The 26055-nt window shown below is 39.1% G+C and overlaps 1 protein-coding gene across 4 annotated transcripts in view; it reads right to left on the reverse strand.

The window, feature by feature from the left end:
- Window positions 1–26055, reverse strand: part of NRIP1 (nuclear receptor interacting protein 1) — an 80680-nt gene that overhangs the window by 9747 nt on the left and 44878 nt on the right. The window contains exon 1 of one of the 4 annotated variants that reach the window (XM_030476182.1): window positions 25580–25693. The exons of 2 other annotated variants lie outside the window; for them this stretch is intronic. The gene's annotated coding sequence lies outside the window, so the exon portion shown is untranslated. Of the gene's footprint in view, window positions 1–16074; window positions 16159–25579; window positions 25694–26055 lie in introns of those variants that run through there. One more of the 4 variants, XM_030476181.1, reaches the window with a different exon arrangement.

Genomic DNA, 26055 nt, shown 5'->3' on the forward strand with positions numbered 1-26055 from the left:
TTAGCTTCACATTCTTTCTGTGTATTAAACATATAACGATAAAAGAAAAGTCAAACCAAAACAGGTCTTCCTTGAAGTCTTGTTATTTTCAATTCTAGTCAATACTTTTTTTCTTGGATGAGGCACTATGCTATAAAAAGCTGTTTTAAAAAGCACAACAGTGGCATTTATGCTAGATGCATCTCTTCAGTTTTAGTTATATTACTGGTCAATGATAGCATGAACAGTTCAGACAGTCACCACAGTTCAATATTGAGATCATTGCCCCACACATGCCTACTCCTCCACTCATTCAGTTCTAAACTCACAAAGATTGAATGTGACCAAAGCGAAGCGTCTTTCCACATTTTTAACTCTGCAATTCACTTTCACAGACTAAAAGCCCATTGAAAACTTGTATTTACAAGTTTAGAAGGTATGTATGCAGCTGAAATCCTTGCCTCCTTAAGGTGAATGAATATTTTATGATTGCTTTCCCAGAGACTATTTTTTAATTCAAAAACTATAGGCAACTAGAAGTCAGAAAAATAGCAGATCTGAAAAGAGTAAAGAATCAGAAGAGCAACTGAGTAGCTGTAATGCTACTAAGCCCATATAACCCCCTCTGCAAAGAATCCCTTACTGGATTTTAAGTAATGTAGACACTTTAAAAACTGAGCTATATTAAAAACAAACAAACAAACAAAAAAACCAAACACAAAACCCAAAACAAAAGCCAAAATCCACTTAAAATAGCAGCAATATGAAGTTGTAGTGTAAATGTGTATACCCATTTATCTAAATATCACATGAAAAGCTGGTAGCTATTGCTGGGGTCTCAGCACTTCTCTCAGAAATACATGACTACATTAAGCATAATTTACATAATTACCTGTAGAAGACACAGTGTTCATTCAAATATATAACTTAAAACTTAAATGTGGATTCATCTAATTAAAAATTACTGTTCCTACAAAAATCTGCACACCTCTGGGTGGGATTTTGCAGAGTTTCAACCCAAACCAGACAAGAACGAATTCTTGGAGGGGGGGGGTGTGTGTGTATGTAAAAAAAAAAAAAAAAAAAAAAAAAAAAAAATCAACATTCCCAATGACCACATCAAGTATCCAGCACCTGCAACATCAATACAGCTAGACTTACTTCCTCAAATACTTGGAATGCACTTAATCCAGAAAATACAGTTTCTCAACTTCCAAAAATAAACTATTTAGTAATTTCACATTAAAATATGCAGCCACATTTTCATATTTTAAAAAGGAATTAAGCTGACAGCATGCTGTTCTTAAAAAGGAGTGAGTAGCACTCAATACCCTGTGTTTTGTGTTCAAGAGAGTAAAATTGAAATTTCTCTCAAAATTTATTACTGTCTGATAAAAGCAAGCCCTGCATGTCACCTTTAAGATAAAGTTCCAACAAATGCACTATTAATGCAATACTCAGTAAAACTTTACTCATTGCAGCTCTTGGTAATTAAAAAAAAACAATGCATGTATGCAAATCCCTGGGATACTCAAAAAACCTGTTGCAGGAGATGACACTTGTAGCCAGCACAGTTTACATACAGTAAGTACCCCAAGAAGTGTTTTGCTGCTTTTTTTAATTACTCAGGAATATTAAGGAAATATTGGTAATTTTTCAGAAATTGGGTTGATACAAAGAGAATGGAATATGAATCGCACTTAATACATAAGGAATCCATGTCCCCATCACTAATCCTTCTGAAGAGCCTCTTCTGATCTAGTGCTGCAACAGGTATTACAGCATTACAAACCCCTATGTGACCTGACGTACAATACACAAGTATGAAGAAGTCATCTGTCAAGAACTGAAATTACATTAAAAAAAAAGTCTCTAAAGTTACACCTTATTTGCGATGGAAAACCAAGCAGTAAATTTCAGGGTTTGAAGGCAATCTCATAACTAAGCATTTCCAGCCAGTTTTGAACCGAGTATGCTCTTCTTCCACTACTTGAAGAGCGGTCATGTGGCAACCAAACCAGCTTTGGAAATTAATGTTTAGCTGGACACTAAGGCAACCACTGTTTAAAAACATATAGACCGTAGCAAAGAATTTCCCTGGATCCATTGAAATGTTAGTAATTTTTCTTGCTATTAAATATTATTCTAGAAATTACCTGAACTGAGGAGAGAAAAAAAGAAAGTGAGGAAATAAGGCAGAAGTGAAAGGAGAAGCCATACATCAACAGATCTCCAATTTCCCAGTAAAGGCTGAAGAAAAATTCCTACAATTAGCCACTAACATCAGTCTCTAATATCTACAAATCTCTACACCTAAAAATTATGTCAATATTGTGACAAACTAAATTGATAAAGATAATGTACTTTCTTGACCATGTAACTACTGTACATGCACTCTTTGTTGTTGCTTCAACTCTCTTCTCCCAGAGTTCTGCATCCTAACAAATAAATAAAGCATTTGTTTTGCAGAGACTATTTTCAGAACCTCCAGGAGCATGCAGGGATCACAGCTCATTAAGCCATGTTTACCTAGACAGGACTAAAGCAGCTGCAAGATTCACAGCACAAATGCTGTAACCTAGGGAGACACTCCCCAAGTGGAGCACACTATGGGAAATCAGTCCTTATAGCCTTTTAAAAAGTGCCTAAGGAGAAATTGTGTGCAGAATATGGGAGATAAGGGAATATTAGAATGTACACTGAACTGTGTCTGTCCAGAATATTAATTCTACTTTTGCAGTTGTCGGAGGTTTTCCTTTGTTTGCAAACTAGATATACTTGGTCACCACAAATATGTTTAAAGAATGATGATAATAATAAACTTTAATATCCTTTGCTTACCATAAAGTATTACTGCTGCAAAAGATAGTGATGTTTAAGAATACATCTTCTAATAGGTTAAACCACAACAACCTCTGAGCCAATGGCTTTTTACTCCTGAAAATATTTTTTTTCTAAAAGAATTCTTCAAATTAACAAACACCTCAACTGTAAAACCTAACTGGAGAGTCTGAACAAACAGCAGCTTCCTAGTTAACCCAACAGATACTCAGCTACTGCCATTAAAGAAATTAAGATCAGTTCACAATTTAAACTAGCAAAATGACATCCACAAGACATTTTTCCAATATCCCAGACTAATATTTCTAGTTTAATCCCTTTGCTAAGTGGGACAGAAAGACACAGTAAATTAACAACACTAGACTAGTATTATTTGAGTAGGAGGGCTACACAGTCTAATGGAGACAACTTATGAAGCTTGTTATTATCAGGGTGTCTTCTGAAGTCAAAATTCTCAATCTTATGAAAAAAACCTTACAGAAACTATTAAGGTTTTTGTTTAGGAAATCAGCAATGGCTAGATCGCCCACACGAACATTTATTAAAAGAGAGGTTATACAAACTCACGAACATTGGTAGAATGATTAATAGAGTTTGAAATGTGTGTATATATACATATACACATACACACACAGAGGTTATAGATTTTTATCAACTGCATTTCAGAGTTCTTTAATGACTACCAAACTCCTGTAGTAATTTTATGTTCCACTTTTAAGTTGAGAAGAGTCAAAATGTGAATTTGTAGAGCTGAAATCAAACTGGTCTATGAAATTAAAATATTTAGTTATTTAACAAATTCAGTGTTCTAATGATCAGAAACTACTGGAAAAGCCAGAAAAAGTCTCTTACTAACTGACTGACTTCCCATTCGCATATTCCCAAATGTAAAGGCTGCAGCCCACTGCATCAACCAATGGCTCTGACAGTCATTTTAATTACTACAGATTTGAGGAATGCAGTACAGTGATTACAGTGGCAGCTTGGGATCCAGGGGTCCAATTACTTGCTGTGCTGCAGACAGGCTGTCTGACTTCCGATTTTATTTTTCTGTACCCTGTTTTCCCAGATGGAATAATAATAGATGCAAACTTCAGAAAGATAATTGAGGATAAACTATTAGAGGCTGTGTGTTGCTCAATAGCTCCAGTAAGTACCTAAACCATAGGATTTTAAGTGGTTCTCCATTCTTATAGCCACCTGCAGTGAAATGCTGCAGAGCACAATGAAATTATGGCCTCCAAAAAAATTCCTCGATGCACTGAAAACTGCAGCAGAATCTTGCAGTGAACTAAACGTGAGTGGGGAAAATGAAACTAACTGTTTAGAATTATTTTGTTATTAAGCTCAATTTGTACTTTGACTTTAGCAGGCAGGAAGGATGTATTCAGGGTGGTGGTAGAAGCACTTCAGTTGACTCTTTCTGCTAAGGTTATAACAGGCCTCATCCAACAACCCAGGGTACCCAATCCACAGAGCAGCACAAACGTGCAGGTACTTCAACAGCACTTAAGCATGTGCTTTAACACAATCAAGTATTTAAGTGCTTTGCTAAATCCCCACTTTATGGCAGAAATCTATTGAGATGAATGGAGCAGCTGAGATCTCTTCACAGTTTTGAGTCAGGCTGTCAAGACATTTTGAAGGTTCCCTTTCCAACAAATGTAATTTAGAAGACAAAAGCAAAAGTGATCAGATGGTGGAGCAAAATTCAGCAATCGAAGGGTGAATTCTTCCATGGTTGCACTTAGAAGAACTTGGGAATCAACAAGCCTTTTCACAATGAATTGAAAAAAATAAATACATAATAATAAAAACATCAGGCTCCTCTCCTACAATTATAGGATATAGCTTTGAGAAAGCAAAAGCAGACTTCTTCCCAGGAGTTTAGCACATTATTCACCCCTTTGTTAGCCCTACTGACTGACTCCAAAAGACATTTTAAACATGGAAAGGATAGCCTATCGCTTTTAAACAGCTAGGTCAGGAGAGGCCACATAGGGAATCGTGTTGAAGCAGCAGGAGCCCCGCTGCTGCCAGACTACTGGAGGGGCTCCCAAGGCCCCCATGCCACCACAGAGGCAGCATCCCCCATCATCCGGGGAAGGGGTGTTACCTCCAGGCTGGCACAGTCCTGATGCCTCTCTAGCAGCATTGCTCACTCTACAAAACATCTCCTTTGGATAAGGGCAAGGTTAGCAACAGCTATGGCTTCCAGGCTAAATCCTGCACAAGCATACCAAAAGGAAAAGCCTTTTCCCCAGGGTTTTGTTAAGCTGTGTACTGCCAAATGCAGTCCTTGTGTTCTTAAGAGATGTTTTAGACAACAGAATGGGGTGTTGTTTTTTTCAGTATTAGGGGAAAAAACGGGGGTGAGTAGAAAGGCACAGACCCAAACCAGCCCAATCAAAATCTTCTGATGATTTTAGCAGCTTGAGTGGTAGGATTTTGAAAAATACTGCAAAAAACTGATTCCGTAACACTTGACGCAATAGTTCAAAGAGCTGCAAAATCTACTGCTTCATGAAAGCACACAAACCCAGAGCAACTGAAATCCTAAGTCATATAAAATTGAAAGGAACACAGAACCAACAGCAGAGCAGACATAAAAAAGTTTTTCCTGTGAGAATAAGATTTGACAGACAACTGGACTGAAATGTTAGTGAACCAATAGCTGAGTGGGGAAGAAAAAACCCCAACTGCTCTGGCAGTATTTACATTGATGTTGGCTTTTAAGAGACTGTAAATGTAAATCCTAATTACTGTTGTTGGTAATCATGGCCCAAGAGGCACATAAGGAAGGGGAGGCTGTTCCTACATATTCCTTCTGGGGTATGGAAATGGGGATTCAGACACCTCATCTCAGTGATCCTCTGCTCCTCAAATTTCATATGGGATTCTCCACAGTCCAGGAATCTGTGACTCACCCAGACCATGCAATACCACCTCACAGTGACAGGAAGCTTTGGCATGATACGTAATATGTATCGAGGGGAAATACAATATTTCCACTGTCTGCTTAAGTGAGGAGTGGAAATGTCAGAGAGATTCTCATATTTGTGCAGAGAGCCTTTTGGGGATGCAGCAAGGCAGGCTACGCACGTTTGCGCCCATGCGAGGAGCAATGCAGAAGTCAGAGTGCCTCAAACTCGGCAGCAAAGCGTTTTCATGGAGAAGACCAACGTCTGAGGAGTGCTGGATACATCGCAGCTTTTACCCTATCCTGAGCAAGCATGTCACAAAGGAATGTCCATCTAGCCCTGCGCCCCCCTGGAAGGGACAGCATGAGCACAAACTACAGCAAGATAAGAGCAGCGGTGCTCAGAAAAAAGCTATGTCTCCACTACAGACTGGCGTGTACAGGAAAGAGCCAAGATGGCTCAAGTGTGAGTAAGCCTAGCCCAGCAGCAAGGGACCCTGTGGAGGTTAGCCGGCCCCAAGAAACAGGTATTTCAACACAGTTCTGGTATGCCGTGACTCATCCGATGATGGCACTCAACTCATGCCGGGTACCTCTTGCAGAACGCAGTGCGGAGCTTACACAAGGCCACAGGCAGACATTTCTGCCTAAGTTATATGTGACTTGGGTTTGTGAAGCTTACTTCACAAACCTACCAGTAAGGAGAGGAAAAATAAGAAAGTATTGGTGGACAAGGGAAAAACAACTGACGTCATCTACCCGGACTTGTTCAAAGCATTTGATATTGTTCTGCACAACATCCTTGTCTCTAAACTGGAGAGGCATGGATCTGGTGGGTGGACCACTGAGTGGATAATGAATTGGCTGGATGATCACACTCAAAGAGTTGTGGTCAACAGCTCAAAGTCCAAGTGGAGACTAGTGATGAGTGGTGTTCCAAAGGGGTCAGTACTGGGACCAGTGCTGCTCAGCATCTTTGTTGGTGACACACATGGTGGGATTGAGTGCACCCTCAGCAAGTCTGCCAACACCACCAAGCTGTGTGGTGCGGTCAATACTCTGGAGGGAAGGGATGCCATCCAGAGGGACCTTGACATGCTTGACAGCTGGGCCAGTGCAAACCTCATGAAGTTCAACAAGGCCAAGTGCAACGTCCTGCACCTGCGTCGAGACAATCCCAAGCACAAATACAGGTTGGCTGGAGAATGCATTGAGAGCAGCCCTGCGGAGAAGGACCTGGGGGGGTTGGTTGATGTAAAGCTCACCATAAGCCGGCACAGTGTGCACTCACAGCCCAGGAAGCCAGCCGTATCCTGGGCTGCATCAAAGGGAGTGTGACCAGCAGGTCAAGGGAGGGGATTCTGCCCCTGTGCTCCACTCTCCTGAGACCCCACCTGCAGTACTGTGTTCAGCTCTGGGGCCCCCAACACAAGAGGGACGTGGACCTGCTTGAGTGAGTGCAGAGAAGGCCATGAAGATGATCCAAGGGCTGGAGCACCTCTTCTGTGAAGACAGGCTGAGAGAGTTGGGCTTGTTCAGCCTGGAGAAGAAAAGGCTCAGGGGAGACCTTAGAGCAGCTTCCAGTGCCCAAAGGGGGCCTACAAAAAAGCTGGAGAGGGACTTTTTACAAGGGTATGTAGTGACAGAACAAGGGGGAATGGCTTTAAGCTGACAGAGGGTAGATTTAAGAAAGTAGGAAGAAATTCTTTACTGTGAAGATGGTGAGACACTGACACAGGTTGCCCAAAGAAGTTGTGGATGACCCATCCCTGGAAGTGTTCGAGGCCAGGCTGGATGGGGCTTTGAGCACCCTGGTCTAGTGGAAGTGTCCCTGCCCATGGCAGGGGGTTTGGAACTAGATGATCTTTAAGGTGCCTTCCAACCCAAACCATTCTATGATTCTGTGAAATTAATTGATTTTAAAAAGAACAAACAAACAAAAAAACCCCGCACCCTGAAACCAAACCAAAACTGAGCAAACAAAAAACCCCCAAAACACAAACCCACCTGGACAACAAAAAAAATCCCTCACCCAACACCCCCCCAAAACAGCTGAAGTAAGTAAATGGGGAGGGGGAAAATGGGGGACAGATACAAGTGCCATAAAAGCTGAGTTTGTGAAAGCCTTAGTAGCAGCTCTCAAGGTTTACAAGTACACTCAAGCACACAGCTTAATCCAAGACTGGCCTGCACTTCAAAACCTCCTGCTACGAAGCTCTGCTAAGTTCAGAGATGAGTCACATGGTGTGGCCATATTTTATGTTTTTGGCACTCTTCAAACAAAAGCTTATGTCAGCCTACCCTAAATTAGTAGTCTAACAATTAAAAGAATTGAGCATCATAGAAATGATAACTCTTAGATGTGGATCCCCCTCCTCCCCCCCCCCCTTCATATAACTTACAATTTAGCTCTGTAACTGAATGGTTCACAGAAATTTCAATCAATTCTTTTAGCACAGAGGAATGTACATATACTTGTTTCTATAAATACTACTGCAGAAATATCTCTATTCTGTTCTGTAATGGTACTTTAAGGGGCATATTTGAGTTTGTTTCTTGATCAGGATCTGCTAACATTCAGACATGAACTTAGAAATACTCTCTGCCTACTCTTTGCTAGTTGTATGAAAAAGGATAGACATTCAACCTAGAAATGCCATGCCACCTGTGAAGGAACGGAGTATGTGACATCAAAACCTGCCCCACGAATCACTGCTCAATGATCTTCTGCTACTGACGACAAAAAGGGCAGAAATGAAATGATAAGGCAAAAAAGTTACATCCCACCCCATCCTCAGTATGGACAGGAATCCAGAAATAGCACATATCACTAAACCTCAACTTGGGTAGTGTGTCGATCAAAGCTCAGAAGTACAGTGAGCAGAAAGACTTTTGTTTAATTGAGTCTTCTTATTCAAGAAACAAAAAACAAAGAGGCACAAAAAGATATATCAAGACTTGTTTTCAGGATAGAGGGGTGGGTAACATACTGGTAGGTACACCAGAATGGTCAAAAGATGCACCTTTCCCATCTTTGTGAACCAGGTGCATAAATAAGTAATTAAAAGGAAACTAACAACCAAATTCACATTCCCTCCAACAGATACAAAAACAAATCACAGATTATGCATTTAACTCTACACCAACTCCCCAGGAATGACATTTGATTAATATACAGTGAAGAAATCAATGTCCTCTTCTGGACAATCATGCTTTTGAGTTATGATCAATGCATGCAGACAATGCATTTCCACACAGCTCTGACCTTCTGCTTGCTGAAGGGATCTAAACATACAGGCATTTATCAACAGAAGTACAATAAAATTGTGCATTTTCTTGGATTTGTTGGAATAACTGTACATGTTAGGTGATTTGACATATTGTAAGTCATTTTATGTTGTTTTAACCAAGAACTGGTTTCACAGAGACCAAACTGCAAAGCACTAAGAAGTAATGCACAGCTTTTATTGACAGTAGTAGTTGTGTTCCACTTGGGACCAAGTGTTTCATGGTTAGTTATGAATGAGAGGCACTTTCTAGACTTTCCCTCAGAACAGTTTTCAGCTGTTTCAACCAAGCACAAATACACAGTAATTCCATAGCAAGATAAAAAGTATAGGATCTATTCAATTATATGTAATACCCCATAAATCCATGCTAAAGACCCAGATGATTTGGTTTTTTTTGGTTTGTAGTTTTGGGGTTATCTGATGGTTGGGTTTTGGTGTTGTGTTGTTGCTGGGGTTATTTTTTTTGGGGGGGGAGGCCCCTCTTTTTTTTTTTTTTAGTGCTAGGGATCATATAGTTTCTATTATAATGGAAATTTCAGCTTATTGTAGATGCTGTTTCTAAAGCCTACGGACACAGAAAAGGCTCATATATTTTCAGTTAAGTGGGGAAAAGAAAAATCTGCATTACAGGGTGGTCTCTAATAGTTCAATTGCAATAAAAAAAATATTTTTTTCTCTCCAAAATAGGAATAAAACCAAGCGGAATTAAAGATACAACATAAGAACCAATTTTAGCAAAACCTGGGGGGAAGATGCTAACAACATCTTGTAAAGAATGTCACAAAGCCCTCGTTTTACCACTATGCCAGAGTTAATCTGAAAACATTCATAACACAAAACCCTAAGTAAAATACTAAAAGCCTTTTAAATCATACAGATGTATATAGAGACGATCAGTTAGTTAATAATACCCTGAACATTAGAAATTGGGCTGCAACTCAATCCTGGCCATGAGTCAAATCAGAACAATTAAAATACAGACTTAGCTCAAAACTGATGAAAACTTTATTCACTGCCACAAAGCCATGGTAGGAACAGAGAATGGGTGGCAAGGGAAGGTGTTTAACTACCCCTCAACACAATAGCACACACTTTGAAGTAATTTCTCAAATTTTATGTTGATAAAAATGGCAAGCATTCTAAGAAGAAAAACAATATGCCATCAAAGTTGTGGAAAAGAGCTTTTACTAATATGTTTTATATCTATCTTTCATAACTGCTACATGAAGGAAATAACTCCAAAATAGCAAGAAAAGCTAATTATTGTTACCACTTGTTCCAATAATGTCAAGGAAGTTGAAACAGGTGATCATATCCATTTAAAAACTTTGTAAAACAAAAAACTACAGATGTGTAATTGATTTCTGAAGAAAGTGCGTGATTTTCTACATATAACAACATTACCCCTAAAATAAAAGACCTATTAAAAATAAATCTATTACTCCATACTTACACATAAGTATTAGCTAATTTGGGCCATCTTTCATAGTGCCTGCGCCATCCCTGGAAGTGTTCAAGGTCAGGCTGGACGGGTCTTTGAGCAACCTGGTCTAGTGGGAGGTATACCTGCCCATGGCAGGGGGGTGGAACTGGATGAGCTTTAAGGTCCCTTCCAACCCAAACCATGCTATGGTTCTGTGACAGTGCCCATCAAACCAACAAGCTCACTACACCTTTATAAAGCCATATGCCCAAGTGTCAGTTACACTGACCAACTTCGCTGCCATGTTAGCATATGTCTAAAATTAAGCCTGTGCTCAAGAGCTCTGCTGAATGCGAGCGGCACCAGCACATCAGAGCCTACCTGGCTGCTAGTGAGCTCCATCTTGATCTCTAGAAATAAAGGCTACCTCAAGTCACTATGAATAATAATACTAGAAATAATTAACAAACTAGTTCACAAGCTACACATTTAAATGTATACAAAAACATGGTTCCACAAGAAATTTTGTCTGATCTAAGTGTCAAGCTGCTGTCAAAAGTTGGAGCCTTGTCTTGGTCTATGGATCTGCAGTCTCTTGCGCCTGCCACCTTCCCAGTAGTGACACAAGCATCCCCACAGGAAGCTCCTACGAGGCAAGCCAGACTAAGGACCTCATCATCAACAGAAAAACCCCAAAGATACTGCTAAGAGGTTGTTCCACAGTTTCACAGTTGTTTTATGTGTGAGTAAAAGAGTGGCATGAAGAAGGACAAAAAGCAGGGACTACTTTCAGTACACACTTATGCCAAATGAAAGTATTGCCACCAGTGAGATTTGTACAGAGTAAACCCCACCTTCAGGCAGAATGTCTGTGCTGAATTTAGAAGAGTTCATTGGTGAGATAAAGATGCCTTTGTTAAGAAACATTTCAACAGAATTAAAAATAAGTAAATGAATTGTCAATGCATTCAAGATCTGAAAAGATAACTGGAAATAGAATAATTGATTTAAATATTTTAATTTTTCTATTTTACTGAGGCATCTTGTGAAGCTGGAGTATAAATCCTATTAAACTGAACTTAGTTTGTCCATTCCTAAAATAGACTTGACATACAAACACAAACACAAGGTCAAGGTCACAGATCAGCAAGAAAGATTACAAAGAGGACTGATGTAAGAGCTGGCATTTGAACAAAGCTCCTATATATATTTTTTTTAGTACACTCACCAGAAATACCGCTACACTACATTTTCTTCACATTTGTACATTACATGTTTAAAGTATTCCCTACCTTTAAGAGCAGCTGCCCTGATACATATTTATTTTGACAAGAGATGTTGGGCAGCGTATCAAGCAAACTAAAGAAGAACCCTTATGTTAAATGAAAAGGGAGCAGTGGACACTTTTTGCCATGCTTTTCTCTCTGTTCAGCTATGTGTTGATACACATTAAATCAAAAGTCCAACAGGGGAACTCACAAATATAGGACATGACAGTAAGACCACCGCTAGAGAACGAGGACCAGAGTTTATAACTTCATGCAGTCCAAGTTACTTATCTTAACATAGCAATTGTATATTTGGATGTGCACTTCCAAGCACAACACTTGCTTATCTATCCTAATCATGTGTGTGCACAGCATATACTCCTCAATTAAAAAAACCCAAAAGAACTCTTAACACAAGGTCTGCACTCAACACAATCAAACTAAGCTCTTCTGTAATTAGGACAACATTTACCTCCTCGAAAGCTTCTTTAACGCTGAACACTGAGTAAGTGAGCAGATTAAACACAGCAGCAACAGTTAGACTCATTAAAACTCAGCTGCTGAAAATAGTTAGCAATGAAAGTCATTTACTGATCTATCCATCCATCTATCCATCCACCCACTGATACATTCTCAAAGCTTTAAACAGATGCTGAAGAGTATTTAGCTTTCGGGTCACGTCCACCAGACATACCTTTTGATGCATAACCAGAGGAAGAAAAGGTGTTTTGGGTGACACAATGTCATATGACATTCAAAGATTTACTGCTCCCACAAAGTTCAGATGCTCACTGCAATAAGTAGTAATATAAAGAATAGTGTGGCTTGCACTCTTACTTCTGAACCCCCACTTTCAATACCAGCACAGCTCTGATGTTAGTCTAGACATGACTGGGAGCAGTTTATATTTAGACAAAGAGCTATGTCTATAAATAGGAGCATTCGTGTTTGTATTAAAGCTTTTATTGGAGCCCATTTGGGATGACCTGCGTAACTCACTTGTATGTAGGCATCTCAGACATTGCCAGTAAAACCTGCATACCATCACACACCCTCCTGCAGCTTGTTTCAGCTGTGCTTCAACATTTGTGCTTCGACTGATTTTTCTCCATTTGATTTTTCTCCATTTAATTTTTCTGTACGTGTTAGATTTGCAGCACTCTTTTTGAAAGGCTCTTTTTTGAAAACGTCCTTCACAAGAATTAGATTGTCACCTTTCTAAGCTATAGTATTGCCTGAGCTACTAGAATCAGATACAAATCACTCCTGAAGCCTGGGATGCAAGCTTCTCAGTGCAACGGTGTAGGTGTTTCTAGCCCTGATAGTGATTCATCAGGTCTTAAAACAGTTACTGGTTTAAGATCACACTGAATTAAGCTGTAGACCTTGGAGCAATAGAATTCTACTCTTCCTTAGTCCCTCCTTTTCTAAACCCTTTCAGCAAAATGGGAGAAAAGGGGAGCTTTGGGTTTGTTGTTGGGTTGTTGTTTTGTTGTTGTTTTGTTTTGTTTTCCTTCAAGCAGAATTTCTATTCTTCCCATTTTGTGAAAGGCTGATAAAGCTGCTCACTGTGTTGAAGTGTTAGAAAGGAAAAAAAAAAAAAAAAAAAAAGAAGAAATAAAAGAAAAATTAGATCAGGCAATGATTATGATTCAAGATTAAAAAAAAAAAAAAAACAAAAAAACCCACAAACAAACCCAAAACAAACCCCCAAAGAACCCCGAACAAAAGAAATTTCATTCAACATTCACAAAAAAAATCAGTTATGTATTCTGAGAACCAACCACACACGAAAATGTGTATACATAAGACACTTCACAACCAAAAACATTCTAGGAAACACATTAGTTTGTTAGCTGTATAGCTATCCAACACTTCAGACTCTAAAGCAAGTATATTTGGAGTCATATAGCTTATTTAAGTTTACTAATGCGTGAAAATTGGAATAGGTAAAAAAGCTTCTACTTTAGTTGAACTATATTACAGAGAATAACTGTTCATTCACTATCATTTTAGGTCTTCTCTCATGCTTATACTATGAAAAACTCTTTAATCAGCATAACCAATCCTTTAATAAAAAAAGTCAGCAGCAGTTAGGTGGATGGTGGGGTTTTTTTCTGGTGGTGTTTTGTTTTGTTTCCTATTTCTGTTTTTCTGTTAAATACATGCTGACACCCTTTATACATATAACCTGCCAGAGCAGGGGTTTTCTGCTAGCTCTGAATTTTTAATCAAACCCCCCACCTTTCAAGCAGCAGGGATGCAGCAGGCTCCTACCAGCAACCAATGGCAGTTTTGGTCTCTTACCCAATTATATTCCATTCCATTTTTCTTTGGCTCTGCCTCTTAAACAGGCAGAGCCAAAGCTTTCCGCACAGAGGTCCTAAAGTAAACCATTTCAAGTGTGCTACCTTTTAAGAGGTGGTAATGACAAACTGCAATAAATGACTAGCCAATATAGCAACAAAAATGAGTATGACAGCTAGCACGAAGAAGAGAGTACTTCTGGTCAATTTAGTAGTGAAGCAGTCCACAACAATGGATTATCCTGAAGCACTGGATGGCTGCCAATGACCAATTCTGTAAAGGTGCTTTAAAGGAAAAGAAATTATATTGTCTGTGGTTATACTTACATATGTGAAATGTCAAATCGACTTTTTAAAAATGTTAAAGTATGGTATCGATGAATAGTTTAGTAGTAAGTCCTTTAACTTTGTACTTTCTTTTTACTTATTTTCCCTAATAAGTAGGTCCATGGATTTTACTAGGATAAATAATGGCAAGATTATGCACACACTCAGATTTGTGCATGAGAGAGGCATCTAACTGATGCAACATACATCAGGTTGCAGAATTAGGCACATGACAGATGGACATCTACTATACTGAAAATCAGCAGTACATCACCAGTTTAAGCATCATGACTATTAAAAGCAAACTGATTCACATTCAAAATTCGAATATTCCTCTATTATTCAGGACACAGCACAGGATTTCCTTTTCCAAACAAGAGGTACAAGATCAGTTATTCCAGCTTTCCCAATCCTCAAGTTGTTCAACACACACCAACTATAGCCGGTGATCTGGTTTCCCACATGCTTGAAGTCTGATACTGATTCATCATCTAACAAAATTGGCTGGTGGTAACAATGAAAGGCAGTGGGAGGTACATGGTGAATTTACCTCTGTAAATCTTGCCTTAGCTTTGGGGGAAAGGAGGGACAGACGGGATGGGACACACCGGACATGACACCTACAGAAAAACTTCGAAGTTGCAATTACAGTTTTAATCTGTTCCTTTAATGTCTACTGATAAATTGGGTGGTGGTGGGGGAGTTATCATAAAACAAAAGACCTAAAATTCATGAATCTAGCAAATGAACATGTGAAACTCCACCAAAATAGCTTAAACTATGTATCATGTAGTATCACGTGTAATAGTTATTATCCATAGCTACAACGCTATTGATTCAGCTGATTAGGCTAGGTATTATTTCCAGCTTCATGGCAGAGATTTGAGCATGGCTGACAGGTCACCACCCCTGTCCTTTGTATTATATAAAGCCATCTTTCCTTGATGTATGCGGAAGAGCAATTTCCCAGCTTGATATACCATCAATAAGTAACTCCAGCATTCTCTGAATCAATATATAGTAAGGCATTGTCAATGACCTGAAGATAAGTTTCATTGACTGCCTCTATTCTTACTAAACTGTACTTTTGTTTCTTCTCTTTTTAGAGTCTTGTAAGATCCTGTCATAATGCTACGAAAGAACATTTTCGTCCAACCCTTGTTGCTAAATTTCATCAGTGAGCAATACCAAAAGAACTTCACCAAAGACTACATTGATGTGATTTCACTCCACAGCAGTTCAGACTGATATGTACCTGCAGCATCTTAGAGAACCACAAGTAGATTCACAAATACCAAATTAACGCAGAAGCGAATCATACTGGACAGGGAGGTTCAAACCAAACAGGGCAACAAGGGAAGATCAGAGGAGGGGGGAAAACCCAACCCAACTGAAAGCAAACAACCAAAACCCCCCTCTTCTCAAAGAGACTTCTTGCTCTAAAAGCATATATTGAGAAAAGGCCAGAAGTTCTGGTGGTCAGGTGATCACGCCTCCAGCTTCCCAGGAAACTTTTAGCATATCGTTATCTTGGCACCCTAGTTAGCAATCTCAGGAAAAGGAGATCAAAGACTATCTGGGGATGTGAAATAAACTCAGAATCCTTAAGAAGGGTAAGGTCAAAGCTAGTGTGAATTAGATAAAGTTACCACTCCATACCTGGGACGAATAAAAAACACAGGTTAGTATATTTCCCAAGTTCGGGGGCAGAAACTCATACCTTTCAATTTTCAATGCTGCTTCTTTGTGAATCTACTTTTTACTCCACCCTGCCAAAAATAAATACATTAAAATCAGGATGCAGAAACTTATGAAGAGAACAAGTTTTATTTCTTCTGTAACAGGAATGTCATTCTATTAATCAGTATTAGCTCATGACAGGGAGCACGTTGCTTCTTAACAAGGCATCAACAGACTAAAATAGAGTTTTTGCCTGAAGTTGGTTATATCTGTGGTCAGTTTGTGACACTATCAGAGCTTGACCAGCAAAATCGAGCTGAGCAAGCTAGTAAAGGTACTCTGCCAGGAGAGGGATAGTTCTCCTCACCTGGTTAATGCTATCCACTTTGTCAGAAAAAGTTGTTATCAGGAGATTATCTTTATGCTGACACTCCCTACTATCCATTTATTACAATGACTTCAAAAAAGAAAAAAAAAAAACCCAACAACAAACCAACAAACAGCACACAACACCTTTGACACTGCATCCTGCTCCTCTAAAATCTCACTCATCTTCTCCCACTATTATCCTGAAGTTACTCTAGTCTTCTCTCAGCTCCCTACTTCTACAACTCACACTTCTGTAACATTACAGACATCAACAATCCTTCCACACTACAGGCAACACAGCTGTTAGTGTAATCCTTCCCCTCAAGACACTCTGACCATATAACCCTTTACTTCAAGTTTTCAATTGTTTTTCTCTTGCTCTAGATTGAGTTTAAAATTTCTCATTAGAGTTCTCCAGACATTAATAACTTTATTTCTACCCACATAGTCTAACCACTTATTGTGTCCCTCTTCCTTACCCTTTTGTTTCCACAAACGCTCATGTTTACTGTAATACTCAGGCACCTCTCTCACAGGAAATTCCATTATGCTTCTGCACTGCTCCCCCCAGGCAAAGATCATCAACACTCTGGAGGCTATTTCTTCCTCTCCTCCAACAGTAAATCACTGTAGCAAAAATTAATCCAAATCCACCCAAAATACTTCCTGCAAAACCAAAAGCCAAATGATGTATGTTGCTTGCCCTTCCTCACAGATTCACATCACACAGTTTGTTCCCTTTCCTTCATCAGGCTGTATGAAGTTTAAAAGAAATAACACTGCACCTGTGAGATGCTGAGTACATACGTAATATGAATTCAGACGGACAACAATTAAATGAAGGCCTAGAGCAACACTGGCCTCCAGAATAAGCCTGTTTTCCCTTCCTCTTACAGAAGAAAAAATGCCTTTATTGTTTCTGCAGTGCAACAATACATTTTGCTGTAATAATATGGTTTTCACCTGAAACCTTTCTTTTACTACATGTTATTGGAGAGGAAAGAAAGAGCGATATGCGCTAAAAGATCAACAGAACACAAAGATTAATGGTATGGAGAAATGGGTACAGGAGGGCTAAAATATAATGTAGAAAGAATAAAAAACAGCATCAAAGGGCTCCCCTTACCTTGAGCTGCTGCTATTAAAAAATCTAGTAAAAGCACTTTCCCTTCCCTGGCTGGTAAAATGACAATACCCCTAGCCCACCGCAATCTTCTATTGCTTCAGAGGGCACAGATGGAAGAATGACCAGAGAAGGAAAGGAGATACTGCTCCCAGGAAAAAGTCTTCTCAGAATGTTTATTTATTTATTTATTTATTTTTAATTATGACAGCAAATGGCACCAAACACAACATGAACAAGGAAACTTTTGAGGAGGAAGGTGAGGGCACAGAGAGTACCCGTCTTAGGTACCAGCTAAACGTAAGACCTCTTTCAATGAAACAAAGGAGGATTTTTGTATCTCAGTTGCCTTAATGAAATTACCTTCTGAACCCAAACAGCAGACTTAATTCTGCAAATTCTCCACTTTTGGAAGATATTTTCTCCTTCTATTCCTCAAATCAGAGGGATTTGATTTACTAGGTCTACCTCTGATTTCAGTTTTACTGCACATAAAAGTTAACCCTTCCTTCTGAAGTCCCTTTGGTATCTTCTCTATTAAATCACATAACCCAGAGCTTGCTTGTAGCGCTTCTGGAGGTGAACTGTTTGGCTTTCCAAGAATAACCTACCATGATGCAAATTCCACTCACCTTCTCTATACGATGCCAGGTTTATGAAAGCAAGTCTGTCTGTGCTTGACATTTGCTGGGAAACACCGCATGGCATAATTACTATTGTAAAACATTTTATATTCCTGTAAATTCTACACTACGACTCCAAAGTGCTTGCAAACTAAGACAAGATAGAGCGACAACTAAGCAGAAAGGAAGAGTTGTAGAGGGAAAACTAGGTATAAGGTAGAAAAGCATCAATGGCAGGTGAAGACAGTGAGGCTATTCAAGCTGCCTGGGACACTGTCTCATAAGCATAAAGTCCCGAAAAGCATGTAAAAGAACAGGAGAAACAAGATGATATAGGATACTGCACACTGTAAAAGGATATAAGCAACCTGCTTTATTAAGATATAAAGCCCAAGGTGAAATTCTAGGTAGCATGGTTCCTAAAACATCAGCTGTATTTCTCCACCATCGCAGGAAATATTTCCACTGCACTGCAATAAACATCATGTTACAATGCTTATGGACAGGAAGTCAAAGTCTTCAGGAGTTTAGATTCTTTTCACTGTGATCTTGACCAGTGGAACAAGTGGGAGGACTGCAAGATCTGAAACATCTTGACTCTGTAATTTATTGTTGAGAAAGCAGTGGGAGGTAAAGAATAAAATCAGTTAAGTTATCCCTATCCATCACCATTCAGACCCAAAGCTCCACTTATATAGGGGGACTGGGGGCAAGATTCCAAAATGAAAATTAATAGACTAAACTATTCTTGTAATCGATTTCTACACATAAGAAGCAAAGTGTGTGGTAAGACACGAATGACTAAAGAACATGCAGTAACAACAGCTTCCTTTTTGCTAATCCATCTGAACATAACATGTTACTGGAAGCACCTTTCTCAAGTTTTCCATGAATTTTTGTGCTTACCTTTAATTACCTTACTTTAATATAAGTGGGTATTTTCCAAGAGCAAGCATGATCCATGTTCCTCACAGATACTGACCACGAGAAAGGCAATAGTATTTATGAGAAGTTTTCCTAATGCGCATCCAAAAACCCCAGACTATTTTATGGGGATATATCAGCAAAATCTTTCCTGCTCTAGGTACTGACATGAAAACCTCTCGTTTAAATTAAACATTTCTCTTTGTTTAACTGGCAAATTTGATTACAAGTTTAATTTTTGCATACTAAAGTTCATCCAGCCATTTTTAATTTCAAGTTGGTTTGCACTCCATCATGACTAAATGAATGCCACAAAAAACCTTCCACATTGTGACCTCATAAATCATGGAGAACAGAAGAAATGCTTTTAGGAGCAGGGAGCTGTTGATAAGAGACTTTTCCCTCTGCTGACTGTACTCTGTCAGCTGTAACTACGTGCAAGAGCCCACACTTGCAAATTACATAAAACATGCATCTGAACTACCCTTCCATGAAATTATTTTCTTTGTTAAAATGATAGTCACAGATAAAAAAGCTGAGAAGTGTCTGAAGTTGACCAAGCACCCTGTTTTTCCTTGATGCAACATACGACCATCATTTTAAAACTCCGTAATTAAAAAAAAAAAAACAATAAACCTTTGATGTACTCCACCACCAAGCTGCAGACAGTATGCAACATTACTAACCATAGAAGGGATTTTCATAGACCATCCATCCACCACATGAACCTGGAAAAGAAAATCCCAAACTATTTTGGACTTGAATGAACTACAGAATTCATTTCCATGTTACTTACACATAAACTGAGGTCATAAAAACCCTCACTCGCAAACAAATTAATGACAATAAGAGGCATTTCAGTTACCGAAGACCTATTTCAATCTGACATCTAAATATCCGATGTTACATGGCTACTGCTCTTTACAGACTGATCATAGTAATTTCACTCCTCTGTTGCTCACCAGGACCTTTCATTACATGCACTGTGTGGGTCTAAACCATGTTGAAGGCTACTGGGCACTGTCAAAACTGCAAGAAAAAAGTTATTTGATCTACAGACAAAACACAACACTTTACAAACATCAATGAACGTATCACAGCAGTCCTTTGAAATATTCCCACTTTACACATGAGGAACAGTGTACACAGGGAAGATTAAGCAACTCGCCCACAGTTACATTAAGTCTACACCCATAGCAAAGAAAGTAAGTTAGCCCTTTAATAACAAGATATTCTCTCCTTACCATTTGTGGGTGGTGTCCCATCACTCCTGCCCCCCACTGGTGAAACAAAAAAAAGAATTAAGTACACTGAACTTGAGGAAACAATGGGGCTTACTAAAGGAATAGGACCTGCACACCACAGTAAATGCTTTTGTCTTCCAAAATAAGAAAAATTATCAGCACTGCCATCACCTTTAGGGGGAGATATATGTCAGTCAACTACAGCCAGTAGAGGTTTTCCACCATACCTACTGAAATGATATTCTGTCCAAGAAAACAACTGTGTCAGTATTGAACTGAAAAGACGAATGATGGCGTTAGGATCAAAAACCTAATTCCACGAACTTCTCCTACTTCTCAGAGATCTGACCTGCTGAAACAGCCCTAATGAGCTGGATAAGCACTATTTTCTTCATTGGAGCTGGAAGGACCACTGCACAGCAGCAGCAAACAGCTTTGCAGGAGTAGCTCTTCTGATCCACTGCCCACTTTCACTCTTTCACTCTTTCCTAACCAAGAACAACAAAGTCCTTTTTATCCTAAAACAAGGATCTTTCATATTGAAGGATGTATAAACGTGTATACACATATCTAAGCATTTCCTTCTCAAACAGGTCTATTTTTATTTCCTTGCTTTAGAAAGCTGTCAAAATCTGCTTTTTACCAGTCTAATTCAGCTGCAAGACATTCACAGCATTGGATTGCTTGGATGGACTGAAAAACAGGGTGTGCATTCATCCATAGGTACACCAGTGTATAAAGAAAACTCCAGTAGTTCATGCTAGAGGCAGAACTATGAAGGAACGGTGACTTGACACTGCAGTGGCTAGTCAATCCAGGCAGGAGGCTTTTTTTGTGTGTGCTGAAACGCTTTGTGGTGCCCAGGCTCTGGAACCCTGGATTACACCCAGTCTGACAGAGCATACTCTGCAAGTTGCACCAATAACTAGAACTAGGTCTGCAAAAACAACTTTACCTCCCATTTAGAAAGCCAAAAAGCGTAGGAGGAATATTTATCCTTTAATAGTCAATATTAGCATTTTGCCTGATGAGTTCTTGCAAACTCAAATTCATAGAATCAACTAGGTTAGAAAAGACCTTTAAGATCAAGACCAGCCTTTACCCCAGGACTGCCAAGTCCACCCCTAAACCACATCCCTAAAGGCCTCATCCACATGGTTTTTGAATGCTTCCAGGGACGGTGATTCTACCACTTCCCTGGGCAGCCTGCTCCAATGCCTGATCGCCCTCTTGGTGAAGAAATTTTTCCTAATATCCAGTCTAAGCCTCCCTTGGCGCAGCTTGAGGCCATTTCTTCTTGTCCCAATTCCAGCTTCTGAAGCTGCAAGTCTCCAAATTGACCAAACTCAGTAACTTAGTTCTTATACTTCTTAATTTGTAGAACTTGCAGATACCTGGCACATGTACTCTTTGCCAGAGTGAGAGAAAATAGATCAAGTGGCTGACAAAAATTGGCTTGACAAAAATTGGCTTTACAAAAATTGTAAATCTGGGAAGGGGGGAAGTATCTCAAATCTTGCAATTGCTAACAGTCGCTGCCATTATGGTTGATGTTGTAGAATGGAAGATTCTGTAGGAATCTTTGGTTTGTAGAAACATAGAAAAAAAGCTGTTTGAAACTTTTAATACACCCCAGGTTTTTCAAATGGCTTCAGGAGAATACATTAGATAAAGATTAATAATCTTGTCTACTTTATTTCATTTACCATGACTGGAATTGTGCTACGACCAAAACCAGGTCCCAATTCTTTCTCTGATTTTACAATGAGAACATCTTAAAAATAGACAAAAACTTTTAAGTGCAGCTTTCCACTTCCTTATCTTACCATGCTCACCCCCTCAAGTAAGACTGATTTCATTTTTACTAATGGCTCAATTTCAATCATTCAGTATGATTCTGCTGCTGCAGATGCTTTGTCCAGTGGTCAGAAAAAAGATGCCAGAGCTTATTTATCAGGCCTTGTAAAATCCTCCCCCACCACCCCAATGGAGTATCAGCAACATTTTTAATTTTCAGGGAAAGTTAACCAACATAATAGACAAAATAATTCCCTCCAGAGGTTTCAAAGCAGTCTCAGTTCTGTACACAAGGCCATTAATTACACAACTGCCTTTAGCATTAGCAGGAACCTGGAAGCTGCAGCACTGGTTAAGGCTGCCTTCAGTATCTATCTGCACAGAAAATCTGTTTACTTAGAGAAGTTATGCAACACCTCCATTTCCTCTTTTCCTTACTATGGTAAAGCATGGTAACAGAAGGAAAGGGGGTAGAGATTGGGAACAGGCATTTCACAATCTCGAGCAGGGCACAGCTACCTTTCAAAAACATACCTAAACCGGAATTCACCTCTAACATCTGCCCAAATTGATGATATGCTCAAGCACCAACTCATATTTAAAAGTTCAGTATTTCCAGATGAAAGGCGGTGTTACACAGTTAAACAATGCTGGAATCAACTGTGTGCCCCCAGTGGAACCCAAGAATGTATTTTAAATCTGATTAATTTTATTTGGTGTTTTTGGTTTTGGTTGTGGTTCTTTTGGTGTTCTTTTTTTTTTGCGGGGGGTGGGTGAGGTGGGAAGGGCCTGGGGGGTATTGTTTGTTGGGGTTCCCCCTTCCCAAATATAGCAGTCCACTCCAGCCCAGGCAAAGCTGTATTCCAAAATTCTCATGAAGATTTTAGTGTTACATGAAGATTCAGTACATGTTCATTCAGTAAAGTCGGCAGTAAAAGTTTTAATTCTGCAAACATCCTTCTATTTTCCATAAAAAAACCCAAACAACAGCAAAAAAAGCCACCAAACAGAAAACAGGTAAAAATCACATGCTACTCAAAGCTGATGTATTCCATGGCACTAGGAAAACTGAAGTATCAAAACCACACACTCATGAGTCCTTTTTTAACTATTCTCTAAAGAGTAAAGAGTATATCTCATCTCTCTACTGAGACATTAATAACTGATGAAAATAAAACAAACTAAAAACCCCACAACTCCCAGGACTGGCTCTACTCAAAAGAGGAATTATAAGAAGTCTCAAAGCAGCCACAGCAATCTTGACTGGTAAAATGTTTTCAAGGACTTAGACTTAATCACATATCATTTTCTTTTCGTCTAATCATTTATTTAAAGTCATAGGTTGAATTATTTATGAACAAAAGTTAATTGCATTGAAATGCAGTATTGCCCTGTATTTATCTAACACCTTCTTCAGAACTCGACCACCTGTCACTAACTAGTTAAAATCTACAAAAGGTCAATACAAAATGTAAGATAAGATTTAACCATTTCTGTAGTATTACTACAGTTTACTTCCCAAATCTTGTTAAATACAATAAAGTCCCTTGATCTTGTGATCTGCTGTGTAAATCATGCAACTGTTTTTACCAACTTTTGTTATCATGACAACATGTGTTTATATTAAAACAAACAAAAACAAAAAAAAGAAAAGCCAGGGCGAAGAATAGCTCACTTGCAAAATATTTGCCTTGAGTAAGAAAGATTTAACTAATTAGTTATAATTAAAAACATCGTTATTTGAGTACAGTCACACCCCAGAGCCTCCCTATCCACGGTTCTTCGAAATTTTCTTAGCTGTTGAAGGATCCTGAAGATCAATGACTTGCATGCATAAGACCGTATTCACACTCTTTGCAAGGTGTAAAATGTAAGCTCAAGGGTACACTCATATAAATATACTGCACATCTATGAAGCGTTAATCTTAAGTCAGCAAGGCCATATGACAGAAGTAACTATTATAGTGCATGACTGCTCCTCCACATACAGCGTTTTCCAAGTCTCTCATTTCCTTAAAGCAACTTGTTTACTTGTCACCTGCCAGGACAAAGAACAGAGAGAGGATTTTGCAAATACCTCCGTGGCTTGTGCATGGTGATAACACACCAGGAAAGATGGATTTTCATTTTCTCATCAAGTTATTAGATTAGGTTTACATGCAGATTTAAATGCCCAGGAGTCTGCCACCTGTCCTAAACTTAATTAGTCAGGAACGTCTGCATGACAAGAGCAGATACTTCAGATGTTTTAGAGTGACCACAAGCAAACATCCAAATAATCACCAACACAACTTCAGTGATGCCAAGAACGAGCCAGTAAGCACAGCTCTCTGTGAAACAGCCTGAATTGTATTAATGGAGTGCTTCATACTTCCCATCAACACACAACCGACATCAGCTGAGCATCTATAAAACCAGAGAATCAACTGTAAAGTCTGCAACTGATTTAAGGAAGAGCACTAGCTTTCTCATTAAAATATGGGTGTGCATTTACACATGGGGTGGGGAGGAAGTGGGGAGGAGAGGGAGAGATGAAGGCTCAAATCCTGTAAGACTTTTCCTCAGCTTTGCTCTTGTTCTGTTTATCACAGCAGCACATCTAAGATTTTCATATTTTTATACCTACCCTTACCCCCCCACCCCCATGTAAGACCCGTGCAGCAGATTAAAAACTATGAAAAACCCTCACATTTTCATCTAAAGAGGCAAATACATCCACGTTCAAGTCTATTTCACATCTATCATCCTGCTGAAAGCTAAAGCAAAGCCCCCTTAAAATGTTAATTAGAATTTTATCTGTGTAGGTATGTAGCAACTACTGACACAGATGTGAGTAACTGAATACAATACAGAAAATTCAGTTAATCATCTCCTTACGTTGCCATTGGCACATAAATTTAGTCTCATTAGTAGAGGCTACTTAGTTCGTTGTAGTAAACAAAGCTGCCGATACGACAGCCTCACATACTTTTCATTCATTCATTCATTCACATATTTTTCTTTACTTAGACTTCTAGCATGTGCCATAGAAGAGCCCAATGTTAAACATTCCTGGAGTGTCACAATATGTAATACAATAAAACAGATTACAACCATACCTTTCTTTCACAGCAGTGGTGCCAAGCACAGGTACACTGTAGCAATCAATTTGTTCTGCAGACAGTAAGGCTTTCATAGAATACTAATGCAAAATCTCTTTTCTTTCTCCTTCGACTTGACTCCCCAGTGCCTGGGTCCCGACCAATATAAGGAGGAGGGCAGAATGTCTTCTGCTGAGAGAACCACAACTTCTAATCAAGTATACGTGTACAAGGGCACAGGATTAAACCTCCACCAGGCTTGACTCGGGCACAGAGAGCAGCTAAACACATGCACAGCAAGGTCAGAATTAAACACACACACACACGCACACGCATCTACGTGAGAACACTAATTTATCACACTTTACCACTGACTGCTTTTTACCTCAGGGGAGTAAAATCACATCTGATGAAGTGACGAGGTTCAGACACAACAGCTTCCAACAACAAATCAGATCTCACAGAAATAGGAACCGTGCTCCTAGGTGAACACCCTTCTTTACATGCTGTTTCAGAAACTCACTGCATGCTGCGCGTGTCTGTACGTGGGTGCATATGTGTGTGCACACACGTGTGCAAGACACGCAATTAGGCATTGGCTAAACCAGAATGACAGTGTTAAAGTTCAAAACCAGGCAATAACGCCCTCCAAAAGAGTTTTCTTTTTGATTATATTTATCTTTACCTCCTAACATAATCAATCTATCAAGTCTAATTACTCCAGAAGAAAGCATTTTATTATTGTCTAACATAGCAAATGTCAAACAAGCTGCTCATTTACCTTGAAGTTTATTAGCATAGAAATGCAACATGAAGATGCTCTCAAAATATTGTCACTTGTATTCACAACATTTTCAAAAA

This window comes from Strigops habroptila, chromosome 2 (genome assembly GCF_004027225.2).
Source record: "Strigops habroptila isolate Jane chromosome 2, bStrHab1.2.pri, whole genome shotgun sequence".
Lineage (NCBI taxonomy): Eukaryota > Metazoa > Chordata > Aves > Psittaciformes > Psittacidae > Strigops > Strigops habroptila.